This window comes from Dipodomys ordii, unplaced genomic scaffold, assembly GCF_000151885.1.
Source record: "Dipodomys ordii isolate 6190 unplaced genomic scaffold, Dord_2.0 Scaffold9, whole genome shotgun sequence".
Classification (NCBI taxonomy): Eukaryota; Metazoa; Chordata; class Mammalia; order Rodentia; family Heteromyidae; genus Dipodomys; species Dipodomys ordii.
In genome coordinates this window covers 16,418,777-16,435,613 of record NW_012267225.1, presented here as the reverse complement: position 1 = coordinate 16,435,613, position 16,837 = coordinate 16,418,777, and the positions used below count along the sequence as shown (strand labels likewise).

At 35.7% G+C, this 16,837-nt stretch overlaps 1 pseudogene; it reads left to right on the top strand.

Annotated features, from left to right (window-relative positions):
• The window catches only part of LOC105980399, a 113,149-nt pseudogene that overhangs the window by 19,515 nt on the left and 76,797 nt on the right, over positions 1–16,837 (top strand).

The following is a 16,837-nucleotide window of genomic DNA, read 5'->3' as shown; positions in this document are numbered from 1 at the left end:
TATCTAGTATATGTATGAGTCAAGAAGAAAAGGTCAGATAATGTGATGTTGGGAAAATGAACCCTTAGATATATATTTTAATGTTTTTTTCTTTCATGCATGTGTTTCTAACGCATTTATAAGATGATATCTTTGTTGCTTTGTATGTCCCTCCCTCACAGTATAACCCCTGCTTTCACTATATTTGATATCAGTATAACTTGTGTTGGAGATGGGGAAAAAAAGTCATTTAAGGATACAGGTGCACCTGTTGCAACAATGTAAAGTACAAGTTGTCATGTTGAAAACGAGCTTTACAAAGTCGGTGGGGAGGGGATTGGGTGTGGAGGGGAGCGGGGAGGCTGGGAAGGGATGTGAAGGTAAACAAAGGAGGAGGCTGCAATGCTTGGTAAGAAATGTATGCATTATCCTGCCCATGTAATTGTAACCCTTCTGTAGAGTATGTTCACAAATAAAATAAAATAAAATTATTTAAAAAAAAGAAAAAATACTTTTCTCTGTCCTCTAATAAGTTTTATGGATTTTTTTCCTTTTTCAGAGATACTTTGTGTCAGATCTGAGAAGTTCTTGAATACTTTAAAAGGATGTAAGTCATTAATTTTTAATAGAAATTAATTTAGTATGCTAGTATTCTACAGTCTTTAAACTTCCTTTATAAGAACGCTCATTAACTCCTTTAAATATCAAATATATATTTTAACAAAAAAACACCAGAAGGCTAAAGCACGTTTTGTTATGGGGAAGTCAAGGGGAGGTCAAGAGGAGTGGTACAAATGGAAAGAGGAATGGTGAATGAATACAACTTTTATACTGAATGTAGAGATGTAACCATGAAACCAGGTAGCTTGAGGGGATGTGTGGATTTGGGAGAGATGAGTGAGAATGATAAAAAGGGTGACCTTGATTGAGATTCATTGCCAGGCGCCGGTGGTGGTTCACACCGGCAATCCTAGCTACTCAGGAGACTGAGATGTGAGGATCGCAGTTCAAAGTGAGCCGCGCCAGGAACATCCGTGAAACTCATCTCCAGTATAACCACTAGAAAACCGGAGATGGTGCTGTGGCTCAAGCCTTGAGCACAAGGAGGTGCAGGGAAGGAACCCACGGGCAGAGTTCAAGACCTATGTCTGACCAAAAAAAAAAAAATCTTGTATTCATAAACCAACATGTTAAATGGAAACACATTTATATAACTACTTAAATATAATACTTTGGGGCTGGGAAGTTGGCTCAGTTGTAGCACGCTTGCCTTGTATGCATGAAGCCCTGGGTTTGATTCCTCAGCACCACATAAGCAAAAAGAAAAAAGCTGGAAGTGACACTGTGGCTCAAGTGGTAGAGTGCTAGCCTTGGGCTGAAGAGCTGAGGGACAGCACCCAGGCCCACAACCGGACCCCCCCTCCAAAAAAATAATACTTTAACCTGGGCATCTGTGTCTCATACCTGTAATCCTAGCTACTCAGGAGGCTGATACCTGAAGATTGTGGTTCAAAACCTGGGCAGGAAAGTCCATGAGAATTTTATCTACCATAAAGTATCAGAGAAGGTGGAAGAAGAGCCATGGATCAAATGAGAAAGTGCTAGCCTTAAACACATAAAGTTCAAAGACAGTATCCACTCTCCAGGACAGGCACAAAATGTTTTAATACAGGATTAACTATTTAAAGTAGGGGGAAGAGAAAATATGGAAGGAAAACACAGGTCCCAGCTAGCTTATTGGCAGGAAATACTGATGTAGCAACTCATCACGAATGTCTTAGACATTGTATGGACATGCAAGACAGAGGAATTCTCTGAGAGAAGAATGCAGTAGTAGTGAGAAAAACGAAGGCAATATAATAAGTGAACAGGTTGAGAAAGGAAACTATATTCATTAGCAAGACTGGTCAAAGTAATTGTGAAGATTCAGTTTATAATTCATATATAAAATGATGAAAATTGGTAATACTAAATTTACAGAATTCTATATTTAAATACTCATTTTACTCTTGAGTGGATTTAAATTTCAAACTATACTTGTCATTCAGTAACCATCAATCTTACACCACGGAACACAATTGTAATTAAATAAATTGGGATTATTGGTCAATGAAGAAATGGCAAAAGTAGAAGAAGAAAACCAGGGTTGGTTTGAGATTTGTGATTTCCATTCTATCTTATTTTTAAAAGAAAAGTGCCACAAATGTAGTTTTGCAGAGCTTAATTGGATTTATTTGTGATCCTAGAATCAGACAGCAATCTGAACCAAAAGTAGTTGCCAATGCCCACCTCCCTTGGTCCCTCATCACTATGTAGGCAGGCGGTATTTACTACCAGGGGAAAGGAAGTGACATATAGAAAAGATAAATCAAGTGAAGGGTAGCACAAATATGACTCACAGCACATGTGAGTCATATTTGATTTCTGATTGGCTATTACCTTATCTCTTCATTGAAAAAGTAAGTTGCAGTCTATACAGTTTACCATGTTATGTAGAAACTTTTACACTAAACTTAAAATATGTATGAAGGATCAGTAAGCCCAACTTTTATCTAGTTAATGCTATGTAAATTGAGATTATTTGCATTGCCAACTTCTTCAGTGTGTGTTATCAACTCTGGTTTAGTCTATGGTGCATGTAAAATAAGAATCAAGTGGGTCAGATCCCCAGTTTCCAACTTGTACAATTTATAACACACAGTTTTAGAAAAGAGAAAAGACCATATTAGAAAAGAGAACTAGAAAAGAGAGTATTTGATGTGCTATTTATTGCAAAACAACTCATTTGCATGAAATTCTAAAAATACATCTGAAGTTACATGATAATTAGACATGTAATATATATGATCTACTTTTTGAAGTTTTTACATTATTTTCTCAAAAATGATATCCTCTGTTCATGGAGTATAATATATATTGTTAATAAATTTACCCTTTGTTGTCCTAATAAATGTATGTTTGAAATTGATACCTTTAGTTAAGGTTGTAAAGCAGATATGGCTGTAATAGATCAGAAAAAAATATTATGTAATCAAAACAAACTTGGTAGATATTTTTCTTCCTATCAATCTGTCAGATATTTATTAGCCATTTTGCCAGAATTCCCTATCTACCCCATTGCAATGATTTGCTAAGACACAGTACAGAGTCTTATGACTATAATTTAGGAAACAAAGCCAAATCATAAGAGGTGTGTGGGTAAATCAAAAGAAAGCAAGGTTCATGTTCCCCAGAGGTTCTCCGAGTAAGTCTCTCAAAATGTGCTTAGATTCCTCCAGAAATGGGTCATGGTCATATGTGTGAAATATGTTTTTTGAGAAGCTTATTAAGTAACCACTACTGAGAGTTTTTAATGGCGGCTGATTACATTAGTGTCCTTTTCTTAACACCAAATTTAAGACTCTCATGAGAAAAGCAGGAATTTGGCATAAACCATAGTGAGCCATTCTTATTAGGCCTGGGAATGGAACTGTAGGAGCCCTAGTGAGGTCTAAGTTTTGTAATCCAAGAATAGACATTTCAGGGAGGACTTTCAAGCATAGTAATTAGATCTGTCCCGTTAACTCTTTCCTGTCAACCATGTGCTAAAATAATAGAAAATAGAGAAATTTGTCAGGAAACAATCCCACAATCAACCAAATATGAATGTGGACACTCCATGCCATTCACCTTACTCCTGGCCTGGATCTGTTTTGTTTTTTTTTGGGGTCCGGTCGTGGGCCTGAACTCTGGGCCTGGGCGCTGTCCCTCAGCTCTTCAGCTCAAGGCTAGCACTCTACCACTTGAGCCACAGTGCCACTTCTGGCTTTTTTTTTCTGCTTATGTGGTGCTGAGGAATCGAACCCAGGGCCTCATGCATGCAAGGCAAGCGCTCTACCACTGAGCCACCTTCCCAGACCGCCTGGATCTGTTTTTATCCAGCTGATTATTGCTGAGCTCCCATACTTTTTGAAATACACATTTTCATTGGGCTTGGGAAGATACTAGATACTTGAGTCTTATTTTGAAGTTAATAATAAAGTTCATTTATTATTCAGTGTATAAACTGCCACTGGCACCTTTGAAACGTGTGTGTGTGTGTGTGTGTGTGTTGTGTAGTTACTGGATTAGGGACCACATGGTCTTGCTTAGCTTTTAATACTCAAGGATGATGTTCTACAACTTTTTTTTTTGCTATCTTATTGAAGATTAGAATCTCTTGGATTTGGTTCCCAAACTTCTGAGCAGCTAGTATTAAAGGCATGAACTTTGATTCTTTTCTATGATCATGTACCACTTTTCACATCTGTTGGTTAAAATAAACTAGGACCAAAGGATTCTTGTGTACAGTGGAGACACTAGACAGGAATGGGTCTTTGTATCTATTTTACTGTACATGCATACTTTTTTATTGCTGGTCCTGGGACTTGAACTCTTGGCCTGGGTTCTATCCCTGAGCCTCTCTGAGAACAAGACTAGCTCTCAACTTGAGTCACAGTACCACTTCCAGTTTTTCTGAGTAGTTTGTTAGAGATAAGAGTTTCATGGGCTTCCCTACCTAGGCTGGCTTGGGGCTATGATACTCAGATCTCAGTCTCTTGAGTAGCTAGGATTACAGGCATGAGCCACTGGATCTTGGCTATGAATATTTTTTAATTCCACATATATGTATGTTAGGTAAGGTTAGTAAATTAAAACTTCATCCAGTATAGAGGTGAGTAAAAGAGTATGTTTCCAATAAATGAATGAATTATATGTAAAGAATTAGCAAAGAATTGACAGCTATTCAGAGTAAAAGTTTGTGGTGTGATTATGCCATGGGAAAAAAGCTTCCAATGCTATAATCTTATCTGAGAAGTTAAGGGCAAGAAAAAATAAAATTGTCAGAAGGACAGTCTAACACATTAAGTTATTCTCCGTATAGCTAGTGTTGAGCTAGCTAATGGATAAGTCTATGTTTTGGAGTTATTCTTTACTAGTAGTTTGGAGGGAAACACACAAAGAAGATGTTTAAAATTAATCCTACAGAGTTGTGCAATCAGGAAACTTGACAGTTAGGGAATGTCCTTTACAAGCAGTAGGTTTAGTTCAAGCCTTCACCTGTGTGGGAGAAACCAGAGTCAGGCCATATATTTCCTATGCACCAGTTATTGCAGTTTTCATTTCCCGAGCAACGGAGTATTGCTTTTCACGTTAATGATTCTAAGACCTTCACCCGACTCTCTAGTTTAAAAAAATCAATGAAAATTCCCCTCAGGCAAAGTAAGACTTGAACAGAACCTGGCAGTAAGGACTGTGACTGCATTACGGCTCTCTGGTTTTAGACAGATCCTCTATTTTTATGCTGTCAAACAAATGAATTAAATTTACTGACTGACCTGGTTTGTTATACACATGCACACACACACACATACACATATTCTTATTTCATTGAGTTCTAGAAATAGTGAAAAAGGTCTGTCTGATCCTTGCCTAGTAGATGGAGGTGGGAAAATTTTCAGACAATTATAATATATAAGCAAATCCATTATAAAAATAAGTAGTGGGCCCTATACATTTCCAAATGACTAAATTTTTAGTTCTTACACTTCATTACTTTAAACTTGTAAACAGATAAAAAATTAAATAATGCTTGAGTATTTTTAAATAATTCTGATTTAAATGGCAAATATTAGTAGAATTTTCTGAAATATTAGCTCTCATATACTGTAAGAGAATGTGCAAAAGAGTTATCAATTTCAAAATAAGGACAAGCCCAGTGGTAAAATTCCTATAATCTCAGAATTCCAGAGAGGCACGCAAGAAGATTTTAATTTTGAGGACAAACTAGGCTACCCAATGAGGCTCTGTTTCACCCTTGCTTCCCCTCCCCCCTCAATAAAGTGTCTTCAGGGTCTAGGGATATAGCTCAGTGGTAAAGTACATGTTTGGACTGTTTGAGACTCTGGCTTCAAACCCCAGCATGTAGAAGGTAACAATTAAAATGACTTTCAAAATGTTAAATTAATACAAACACTTCCTAGTCTAGATTATTAAAAGGGTTTCTGAGAACTAATCTGGACTCATTTGAATCTTACTGTTCCCTTTACTATCATATAAAACAATCATATTTTCTGGCATTTTAAAAGATAGCTTCTATATATCACTAAACTCATTGTTTTCTTATGTTTATGTGTTAGTTCTCTGTTGCTGTAACAAAAGATCAGAGAAAACAACTCAAAAGGAGGAAATATTTACTTTGGAGAGTGATTTATAAGGAAAGAGAGAGAGAGACAGAGACAGAGACACAGAGAGGGGCAGGGGTGGGGGCTTGAAGGGTCAGAGTGCCATATCTCTTTAAGGACAAATCCACAATGACATTTTTCCTTCCACTAACTCCATTCTTCCAATAGCCCCATATCAATAGCACCATCATCTGGGGGCAAGCCTTCAATATATTAGGCCTTGTGTGTGTGTGTGTGTGTGTGTGTGTGTGTGTGTGTGTGTGTGTGTGTGTGTGTGTGTGTGGCAGAAGGGGTGGGTGTCAGTCCATACCTTAACTATAAGTTTAAACCAACTTGCTTCATTTTATATATTTTAGATTTTAGTGAATACTTTCACTCAGGTTAGATATGCTTTAGTCATTATGTTCTCACTTTTGAGAGATCCTACCACAGCCAGGTTTATCAGTAGCCTTATAAAAGGAAGAATATTGGATATAAAAACATTTGAATAACAGTAGCCATAATATAGAGCTGGTTTTCAATTATAGAAACCTGTGACAACATGAGTGCTGAGGAAAAGCTCGGGAAAGGATTGGTATGAATACCATCCCATGATTCAACTTACTCCTGCTTTAAAAATAAAACAATGAAGTCAGGTGCTTGTGGCTCATGCATCTAATCCTAGATATTCAGGAAATTGAGATCTAGAAGACCATTGTTCAATGCCAATGCTAGCTTGGGCAGAGAAGTCCTCAAGATTCTATTTCTAAAATAAACAGCAAAAAGAGAGTGGGAGGCATGGCTCAAATGGGAGAGCACTAGCCAAGCAATCACAATTTTCTGAGTTCTAACTCCAATACCCATCAAAAAAAAGAGAGGAACAAAGAGAAAGAGAGTGTGCAAGAAGTTGGTTTTGCATAGATAATAGCAGTCTAGGTAGTGTGGATTTTATTCCTTAATTTCCTTGATTCTTAATTTAAAAAGTCAAAAGTCCCACTCAGTCTTCAATAAAACTACTCAATGATATTAGCAAGAGAGAAGGATATGCACAATGATTCGTTAATTTTTATGTAACAATAAATACAATATATCAATATTTATATAGATAGGTTATGCTGAATTATTTACAGTAACATCGAATTATTTAGGAAATAGCCAAATATGCAAAAATCTCACATGATGAAAGCTGCATAACGATGATAGAAACATTAAGAGATATTCCATATTCATGAACTCTATTTGTTTTTTTTTTTTGTGTGTGTGTATGTGTGTGTGTGTGTGTGTGTGTGTGTGTGTGTGTGTGTGTGTATGTGCAGATACTGGGGCTTGAACTTAGGGACTCACATTTTCTTGCTCTGGCTTTCTACCAATTGAGTTACGTTTCCACTTCTGGCTTTTTGCTGGCTAATTGAAAATAAATGTCCAGGATTTGTTTGCCCAGGCTGGCTTCAAATCTTGATCCTCAAGTCTTAGCCTCCTGAGTTGCTAGGATCATAGAAATGAGCCATCAGTGCCTGGAAAGACTTCTTTTTTAGATGCTAGCCTTCCCATATGATCTAACTTTGACATAATTTCAATTAAACTTCCAACAGGTATGTCTAGTAAGCTAAATTCCCCAATTTCTTACTCTAAAAATGATCAAAATTCTTAGTTCATACTTAATATAAAGAAACATATATTCCAAATAGCTTAGGAAAAATCACCAGAAAGATCAGATGAAGGAAATGCAAGAGGCACTGACAAGTATACTCAGTGTCAATCAGCAAGTTCCTTTGAAGAAATTATTGTCAATAATGTAAGTTTTATTTTTTTCAGGCATCTGTATCCTGCTTTATGTTTTAGGATGCACATTAACTCAGAGGACCTGAAAATCTCTTTTTCTCAGCAGAGGCTTCACTGTACAACTCATGCATTTCTTCATCTGCAAACATCTCTTATTGGTTGTCAGTTGACATTTCAGGAAACTTATATCCTCTCACTTTTCTCTCATTTGTCTATCCCAACGTCTTGCCTCCCCTTGACACCTCTCACGTATCAGTTTTCTCATATTTATTTTGCTAGACTGTAATTTAGTTTTGCTAATGAATTATACCATTTGAATTCTCCCCTGCAAATGCCATTCTTTGGATAATATATTTGTGTACACTTGCATACAACTTTGAAATATATTTAATTGTCCTTTTATCAATTAGTTCTATCTTCTACATATACTAAAAAGAAATATATACCCTTTGTCTCTCTGAGCCTGACTTCTTTCATCTAACATATTTTGTTTCTAAGTCCATCCATTTCTTCACGAATGTTGTAACATTATTCTTCCTAATGGATGCATAAAATTTTATTGTGTATATATATATATATATATATATACACCACATTTTCTCGATCTATTTGTCCAATGAGGGCAACTTGGCTGTTTTGATACCAAGGTTATTTGTGAATAGACTTCTTATCCCTTCAATGATGTACTGATCATTCAACAATGCATCGGTCAGTTTCCATGAGTTCAAGTGTTTTCAGTGGTTGCTATGGCTGTTATGCTCTAACTTTATTCCATTATGATCAGACAGGATACAGGGAATAATTTTAATTCTCTTAAACTTGCTGAGATTTTCTCTATTGTCTATCTTGGAAAAAGTTACATGGGCTGATGAGAAAAATGTGTATTGTGTAGCTGCTAGTAAAATATTATACAGATGTGTATTAACTCCAGTGGTTTATACAATCAATTAACTGAGGTTTCTGTGAAGTTATTTTAATAAGTTTATTTATTGTGAAAATACCATACAGAGGGGTTACACTTACATGAGCAAGGTATTAAGTCCACTTCTTATCGAACATTGTTGCCTCCTCCTTTGTTTTTCCCCTACGGTCCCTGCCCTCCCATCTCCATGACTACAACCCCCCATCTCTAATTGGTGAGAGGAAGCTCTCTTTTCCTTGTCATTATTCCACTATTATAGAATCCTTCTCTCCTGCAAATCTTTTGTCTCCATGAAGTGGTATCTGCTCTGATCACGTTTAGGATCTTCTGCAACTTCTGTTGGTCAAAAGTGATGATGTTTCTTGGTGGTCTTTGGTGTTTGTTCCTCTGTTAAACATAGTGCTATTTATTACCTAAACAGTTTTGAGAGTACCATCCCATTAAGAAACTCTTGGCCACATACTAACCACCTTTATACCCAAAAAGCTGTTTTCATTTTTATCAAAGATGCCAAGATTTTCCATCTGAAACAAATAGTTCAACAAATAATGGAGAAAAAATAGAGGCCTACATGCAAACTAAAAACCTTAACACACATCACAGAGCACACAAAAATAAAGTGAAATTCATCACTGACTTACAGATATAAAGTAAAACAGTAAAACCTTAGGAGAAAACATGAGAGAAATTTATGGAAACAAAGATTTTTACAAAGAAAATAAAAAGATAAATTAGATTTTATTAAAATTAAATACTTATATAATCAAATGATACTGCTGAGAAATTATGGTCTCATTTAGCTATGCATTTTGATTTCTAAAAAGAAATAATTTTATAGAGAATATGGCACTTTTAGTCTTTCATTTTCTCAGTCTTCCCTTCCTGTTAAATATGGCTAATAAATTTTGATGTCAAGATGGTAGAAAGAAAAAGTAATAAGGTGAATGTTTGCATATTTGAAGATATCACAGTAAAATCCTTTTTACAAAATTAATAAAATAAATATTTTATTTTATTAATAAATTAATAAAAGCAGATAAAAATTTTAGGTAGTATATAGTTTGTGGTCCAAGAATCTTTGCTCTCCCTGTCATTATAACACACAAAAATATGTCCTTAACCTGGGTAAATAAATGATTCCCAGCAAATTTTTATTCATTGAAATAGGTAACTTCAGATTTGATCAGGAATTGCAGTTTTCTAATTCCTACTTTAGAACAGTACTATCCAGGAAAAATATTATAATGTGGGCTCTAAACATGAGCTATGTATGTTATATTATGTTATTTCATTTTATTTAATTTCACTTTATTTTATTTTATTGTAGTTTCCAATATTGGGGCTTGAACTTAGGGTCTCATCTGCCCTGAGTGACTCTGAACCAAAATCCTCAAATCTTAGCTTTATGAGTAGCTAGGATTACAGCATGAGCCACTAATGCTTGGCTTCTATAGGTAATTTTAAATTTTCTACTTGCTATTGAAAAAATAATATTAAGCTTATTGTATTTTATATTACCCCATTATACAATTTTGTTATTTTATGTATAATGAGGACAAAATATTATTAAAGATGATTTATATTCTTGGTTCCATGCTAAAGTTTCAAATTCTATTTTTTATCTTGTATAAGAGCATATATCAGTCAGACAAAACACAATTCAAGTGCTCAGGAGCCAGAGAGACTAATAGCTGTGGTGTTAAGTAAGTTCCAGCATCTCAATTTGACACTACTTAAATGATCTTGAAGGGCTGAGTAAACAAAACATGGTTTAGGTAGACTGATGATCTTATTATAAGTTCATGGCTTACTTTCTTGAGGTTACACCATTGCAGCAAAAATAAAGAAAACTGGTAGATTTTAATGTTTAGTTGGTTTATTGTGCCAACATTCTAGATTCAGTATGAATCTTCATGTTGATGGTTGTTTCTCATCCTATTTATGAGTCCAATTATCTGGACAACTACTTTGTCTTAGAGTAACTTGTCCTTTCCTCTAATTTTTTTTCATTTTTGATTATTAATTGGCTTTATTGTTATTATAGAGGTGAAGTACAGAGGGATTACAATTATATAAGTAATAAGTACATTTCCTTTTTTTTTTACATTTCCTTTTATATAGTGTTTTCTGTTCCCTCATTCTCTCTCAGTTCTTCCCTCTTATCTTTCTTCCACAGTTTGAAATGAAAATTGTGCACTGAATATATGACAATGTGATATTTTAGAAAAATACACAGAAAATGGTAGGACTGAAGCTGACCATGAGACTGATAAAGTAATGGTTTTAAATATGTAAATGAGATGATATATTAGGTACAGCATATATATACACACATGCATTCACACACACATATATACTCACATATATGTTGGAGAAGCAATTTTGATGTTATAGGTCTGTTTTTTTGTTTATATATTCTCTTTAATCTGATGAGTAGTATATTCTTTTTGATTTTTATTTTTATTGTAAAGGTGATGTACAGAGGGGTTACAGTTACATAAGTCAGGTAATGAATACATTTCTTCTTGAAAAGTCACCCCTTCCTCATTTTCACTCAATCTTTTCCTCCCAACCTCCCTCTTCCCCCAAGTTGTTTAGTTAATTTCCAACATAGTGTCTAGTAAATATCACTGCTGAATTAGTTCACCCTTTGTCCCACCATTCTGTGTTTCTCCTTCCCCTCACCAGATAAGATAAACTTACATACAAGACAAAAAGTACAGAAATTAAATACAGCAACAAAAGGGGGGAAAATAGAAAAAAAAAGAACCACAAAAAGTAAAATAAGGGGCTGGAAAGGTGGCTCAGTGGTAGAGCACTTGCCTTGCATGCATGAGGCCCTGGGTTCGATTCCTCAGCACCACATAAGCAAAAAGAAAAAAGCTGGAAGTGGCTCTGTGGCTCAAGTGGTAGAGCGCTAGCCTTGAGCTGAAGAGCTGAGGGACAGCGCCCAGGCCCCAGAGTTCAGGCCTCATGACCGGACCACCCCCAAAAAAAGTAAAATAAAAAAACCTCATGTTTCCACTTTTGAAGTTCATTTTGATAAGCATCATTTTCTATGATTATAGCACATAACTAGTGAGCCTTTGTGATCCTTTCCCAAGAATATCCTGCTTTGAACTCATTAAGTGAATGTTTAGAGTCCTGTTTATTATGTCCAAGTGCAATATTTTTTCTTTTATTGTCCATGTATTTTTCTAAATATGATTTTCTAAATATGATAAAAGTTTAAACATTTCAATATCAGATTTCTAAGGATGATGAAACATAACCAGCCTTTATATTAAAAGGTAAATAGCCAATATATATAGCATAGTGGAAATAGAAGGTAAATTAAGTTGTATGGAGGGACATTGAATTGGGGGAGGAAATGATACTCTTTTCACTAAAGATGGAACTGAAGAAAATTAGCTTCAACTGCTTCAATTTAGCCTAGATGTTACAAAGAAATTTCGTTCAGTATAAGGGTTGCAAAAGGAAGTGTTGCCATGGGGAGTTGTTGGCATTTCATTTTCTCAGGTCTGTGTGTTTTCAAGGAATGGGTAAATAGATAATAATTTGAGAGTATTACAGGGAGAAAACTTTTCCCTACAGTGTAGTGAATTAATAGGGAGACCATTGTGGTTCTTTCATTCCCTGAACGGAACAAGAGATGAGCTAGAAGGGAAAGAGCCTATGCTACCACATGGCTCATTCCTTGGTCTAGTAAAGGCACATGGCAGTTTCCACATTCTATATGTGATACATCAAAAATTTGGGCCACCCGGGAGCTGGCAGCTCATACCTGTAATCCTAGTTACTTAGGAATTTGAGATCTGAGGATTATATTTCAAAACCAGCCTGCTCAGGAAACTGAGCAAAACCAGCAAAACATTAGAAGGGGAGCTCTGGCATTAGTAGAGTAGTAGAGTGAAAATGCTAAGGGACAATGCCCAGATTCTGAGTTCTATCTTCAGAGTACTAGCACAAAAATTATATTTATACATCTATATCTATATCTATGTATACATATGGATGTATATATAAAGACAGAGACAGAGAGAGATACAAGGCCCAATTAAGAATTCTAGATTAAACTAAAAACATATTTCTTTATTATTTACAGTAGGCATACATGTTAGAAAATAAGAAAAATCCACATGTGTATATTATTTTCAACAGAAATCTCTGCCTAGGATTTTCTGTTTCCAAATGATTATCATTTTCTCCTAATTTTTTTTACTTGCAACTAGTTTTATTATAATAATTACATTGTAAAAGCAGAGGTTATTTTCAACCCTCATGGGAGTTTTATTTTTAACCTATTCATTTTTACTGTTTATTCAAAGATTTAATGAGCATCACATAAAGACTCAAGTCTTTAATCTTCCTTCACAGGACCTTTCAATTTTTTTTCCAGTGAATAACATCAGGATGACTGTCTTTGTTTTTTTTTTTTCTGTCACGGAGTATCTAAAAAGGAATAATTTGTAAAGAAAAGAGGTTTGCTTTTTCCCTTAGTTCTGGATGCCCTAGAGTCTGGTGCCAGCATGTGCAGGCTTCTGGTGGGTCTTCATGCTATCTCATACATGGTAGAAATGGGAAGGGATGGGAAGGGGAAACAAAGAAGGAGGAAACAATGATGGATAAGAAATGCACTCATTACCTTGCCCATGTAGTTGTTACCCCTCTGTACGGTATTTTCACAATAAAAAAGAAAAAAATACAAAAATAATGGAATTGCAATATATCAAGTGCAAAGAGAGAGGAGGGGACTAAAGGGCTGGACCCTTCATAACAACCTGTTTTCTAGAAAATTTATCCAGTCCTGCATGAATGAGAACTCATTACTGGGAGGAAGCCGAATGATTTCTGTAGCTTTTTTAGTAGAAAATGGCTCTGCATGATGCCACCTACCATACTAAAAACTGTTCTAGAGAATGCTATGTACCCATGACCTCTAGAAGAATTTTGTATGCCTCCATCCTCCAGTAAGTCTTACTTTTCCTTTCCCAATGGGAAAAGTAATTTTTTCCTATCTTTCCTATTTGCTAAGGTAAAGATTCATTATGCATCTTAATGATTATCCATACATTTAACTTTTCCTAAGAAAAGGGAATTAAAAAGAGAGTCAGACTTTTTAATTAGTAACTTTCAATATTCAGAACCCAGACACATAATAAAGTATATATATACAATCACCAAATATTAGTAAATGCTTATTTTCCCCTATTAGACCCTCCAACTCAATAAATACATTATTTATAAAATCTATGCATCAGTTTACCTTTCATTGTCTTTCTACTTTTTTTCTTTCTCCAGGGCAACGTCTTCTACAATTCTGTTGACTATTATGAAGACTTGCCTTTGCTTCTGCAAGTGTCTCAGGCCCTCCTTGCCCAGGTCCATCAGGCATTGTCCTACAGTGCATGTCCTGGAGGCAGTAGGTTAAGGATTCAGCCTGCACTCTCTTTTCCCAGGGACAAGCTGACTTCTCTTTCTTTTGCTCAAATCTCCTGATGTGTAAGAGCACAAATCTCTTTTGTTGGGGTAGGACAATAACAAATATACTCTTAATCATATTACTCTGAAATGAAGTCATTTGGGGTCAAAGCACAAAACTTTAAGGTTTTCTGGATTAGATTATTCATGTAGCAGTGTCTCAGTCTTTTCTTGTCCCCAGGTCCTTACACTCTAACCCAAGTAAAGCCTGAGTAAGGGGCCTCAGGAAAAATAAATACGTTTCAGTCTCTTCTGACATGGGATCTCGATCATCTATACTCTAGCAGCACGAGGCCGTCTCTGCGTCTTTTATCTTTTATCTAGCATTGTGAGTTGTTTACAATTCACTTACAATTGTTATACCTGAAAGGAATGAGTCTGTAATTTTGTCTCACCTGAAAGTTGTCTTACATATTGTTATGAGTAAGTCATTATAAAATGTGTGGTTTGAACAAAAAAAAGAGAAAACTCCATAATAAGTATGGGCTTAGGAATGATCTTACTGATAAATACATCAGAGAATGCATCAGAATTCACACACTTTATAGACCATGATAATGACAATTTGCCTTGTGAAGGTTAAAATGTGTTTGTGACTTTAACTATCACTATTCCACAATACTGTGAAATACGTGAAATTTATGTAATCACCTAATCTCAAAAAAAAAAAAAGAAAAGTGAGAGAAGGGATGGGTTAGGAGTGATGGGTGACATTGTTGTCAGACTCCTTGTATTCATACTGTTTTATATAATGGAAACTTCTTTGTACAACTACTTAAAGATAATAATAAAAAAAGTGAAAAAAGAATTAAAAAGAGACTTCTTTGGAAAGGAAATAAGAATCGCCAATAGACACATAAAGAAATGTTCAACATCTCTGGCCATAAAAAAAATGCAAATCAAGTCTTTCCATTTCCTAACTTGATTTGCATTTAAAAAGTTATATTAAGTGAAGTAAACCAGGCCCAAAGAAACATAGGTCCCATGGTTTCCCTTATTTGCAATAACTAGCATATGTCTGGGCCAAGCAGAAGAGGTCAGATAAGATGATGTTAAGTGAAATGAACCCCAAGGAAGGAACACAAATGGTTTTTTTATTCCTTACTATTTTCTCTAATGTATTCATAAGATAACATGTGATTTTTTTGTTGCTTTGTATGTCTCTCTCCCACGGTATAACCCCTGTTTTCACTGTGTTTGATGTTGGTATAATTTGGGGAGTGGAAGGAAAAAAACAAATTGTTTAAATAGGGATACAGCTTGACCCATTGCAACAATGAGATGTATAAAACGCTATGTCAAAAATCGAACTTTACAATTTAGGCTGGGGGGGGCGGTGGGCAGGTAGCTGAGGAGATAGGAGGGAAGGGATTCTAGGGGAAAAACAAAGGAGGAGGCAACAATGCTTGATAAGAAATGTACTCATTACCTTGCTCATGTAACTGTAACCCCTTTGTACAGTATTTTCACAATAAAAAAACTTAATTAAAAAATGCAAATCAAAACCACATTGAGATTCCACCTCACTCCAGTTAGAATGGCCATAAAACAGAAAGTGGCTACAATTTCCTCACTGTTAGACATGACTTTGTTTCTATTCTTCCTAAGAAATGTATTCTCTATTAAGACTTGAGATGAAATTGCCTGGACAATCTTACCATAAGTGTGCACCCAATCATATTTGGCATTTCAGAGGTGGATGTCTTAGAAGTGGTGTTGTGGGTCAAAGTGGTAGAGCACTAGCCTTGAGAGAAAAAGCTCAAAGCCCTAAGTTCAAGCCCCAGGACCAACAAAAAAATAACCAAAGGTGAATGTCTAGAAGATGAAAGTATTGCTCTCACTTCATCATGTAACCCCATATATAATCCAAAGTAGTAATATGCAATGAGTTAGATATCAACAGAAATTAATTATACCCTAGAGGCTTCTCATTGGCCTTAGGTATTTTTCACAATTTCAAAGTTTCACATTTGCCAAGCCTAAGTGATGGGAAGTATCAGACCTGTGGACTTTATATGATCCTCAAAAGCATTTGGTCTGGCTCTGAGTTCAAAGGAAGGCCTCGGAGGCCAGGCAATGTGTGACACAATTAGGGGCCTTCCAGGCAGCCCAGGAGAGGGCAATGCATGGAAGCATGAAAGTTAAATCAAAGATACACTGGAGACTCCAAGATTCTGAGGAGACAGGAATAAGGGATGCTTGCTAAGGAAAACTTAGGAAATAAGTGAAAGAAACTAAAACAAGAAAGAGGCCATATATAGGTGGAAAATAACAAGACTACAGAAAGAGCTGCTCAAGCCTCTGGGAGCTCATAATGGGCCACCATGTGCCCCAGATGCTGATGATGGGTCTTTAATGTTTGTCCTGTTGGGATGCAGTCTTGTTTAGGTCCACCTCTCTTTTCTATGATCCTATCACTTCCATTCTCTGTTCTGGGATAGAAATGTTTACCCTGTGACACTGTATATTAGCAGAAGCAGAAGCAGCAGAA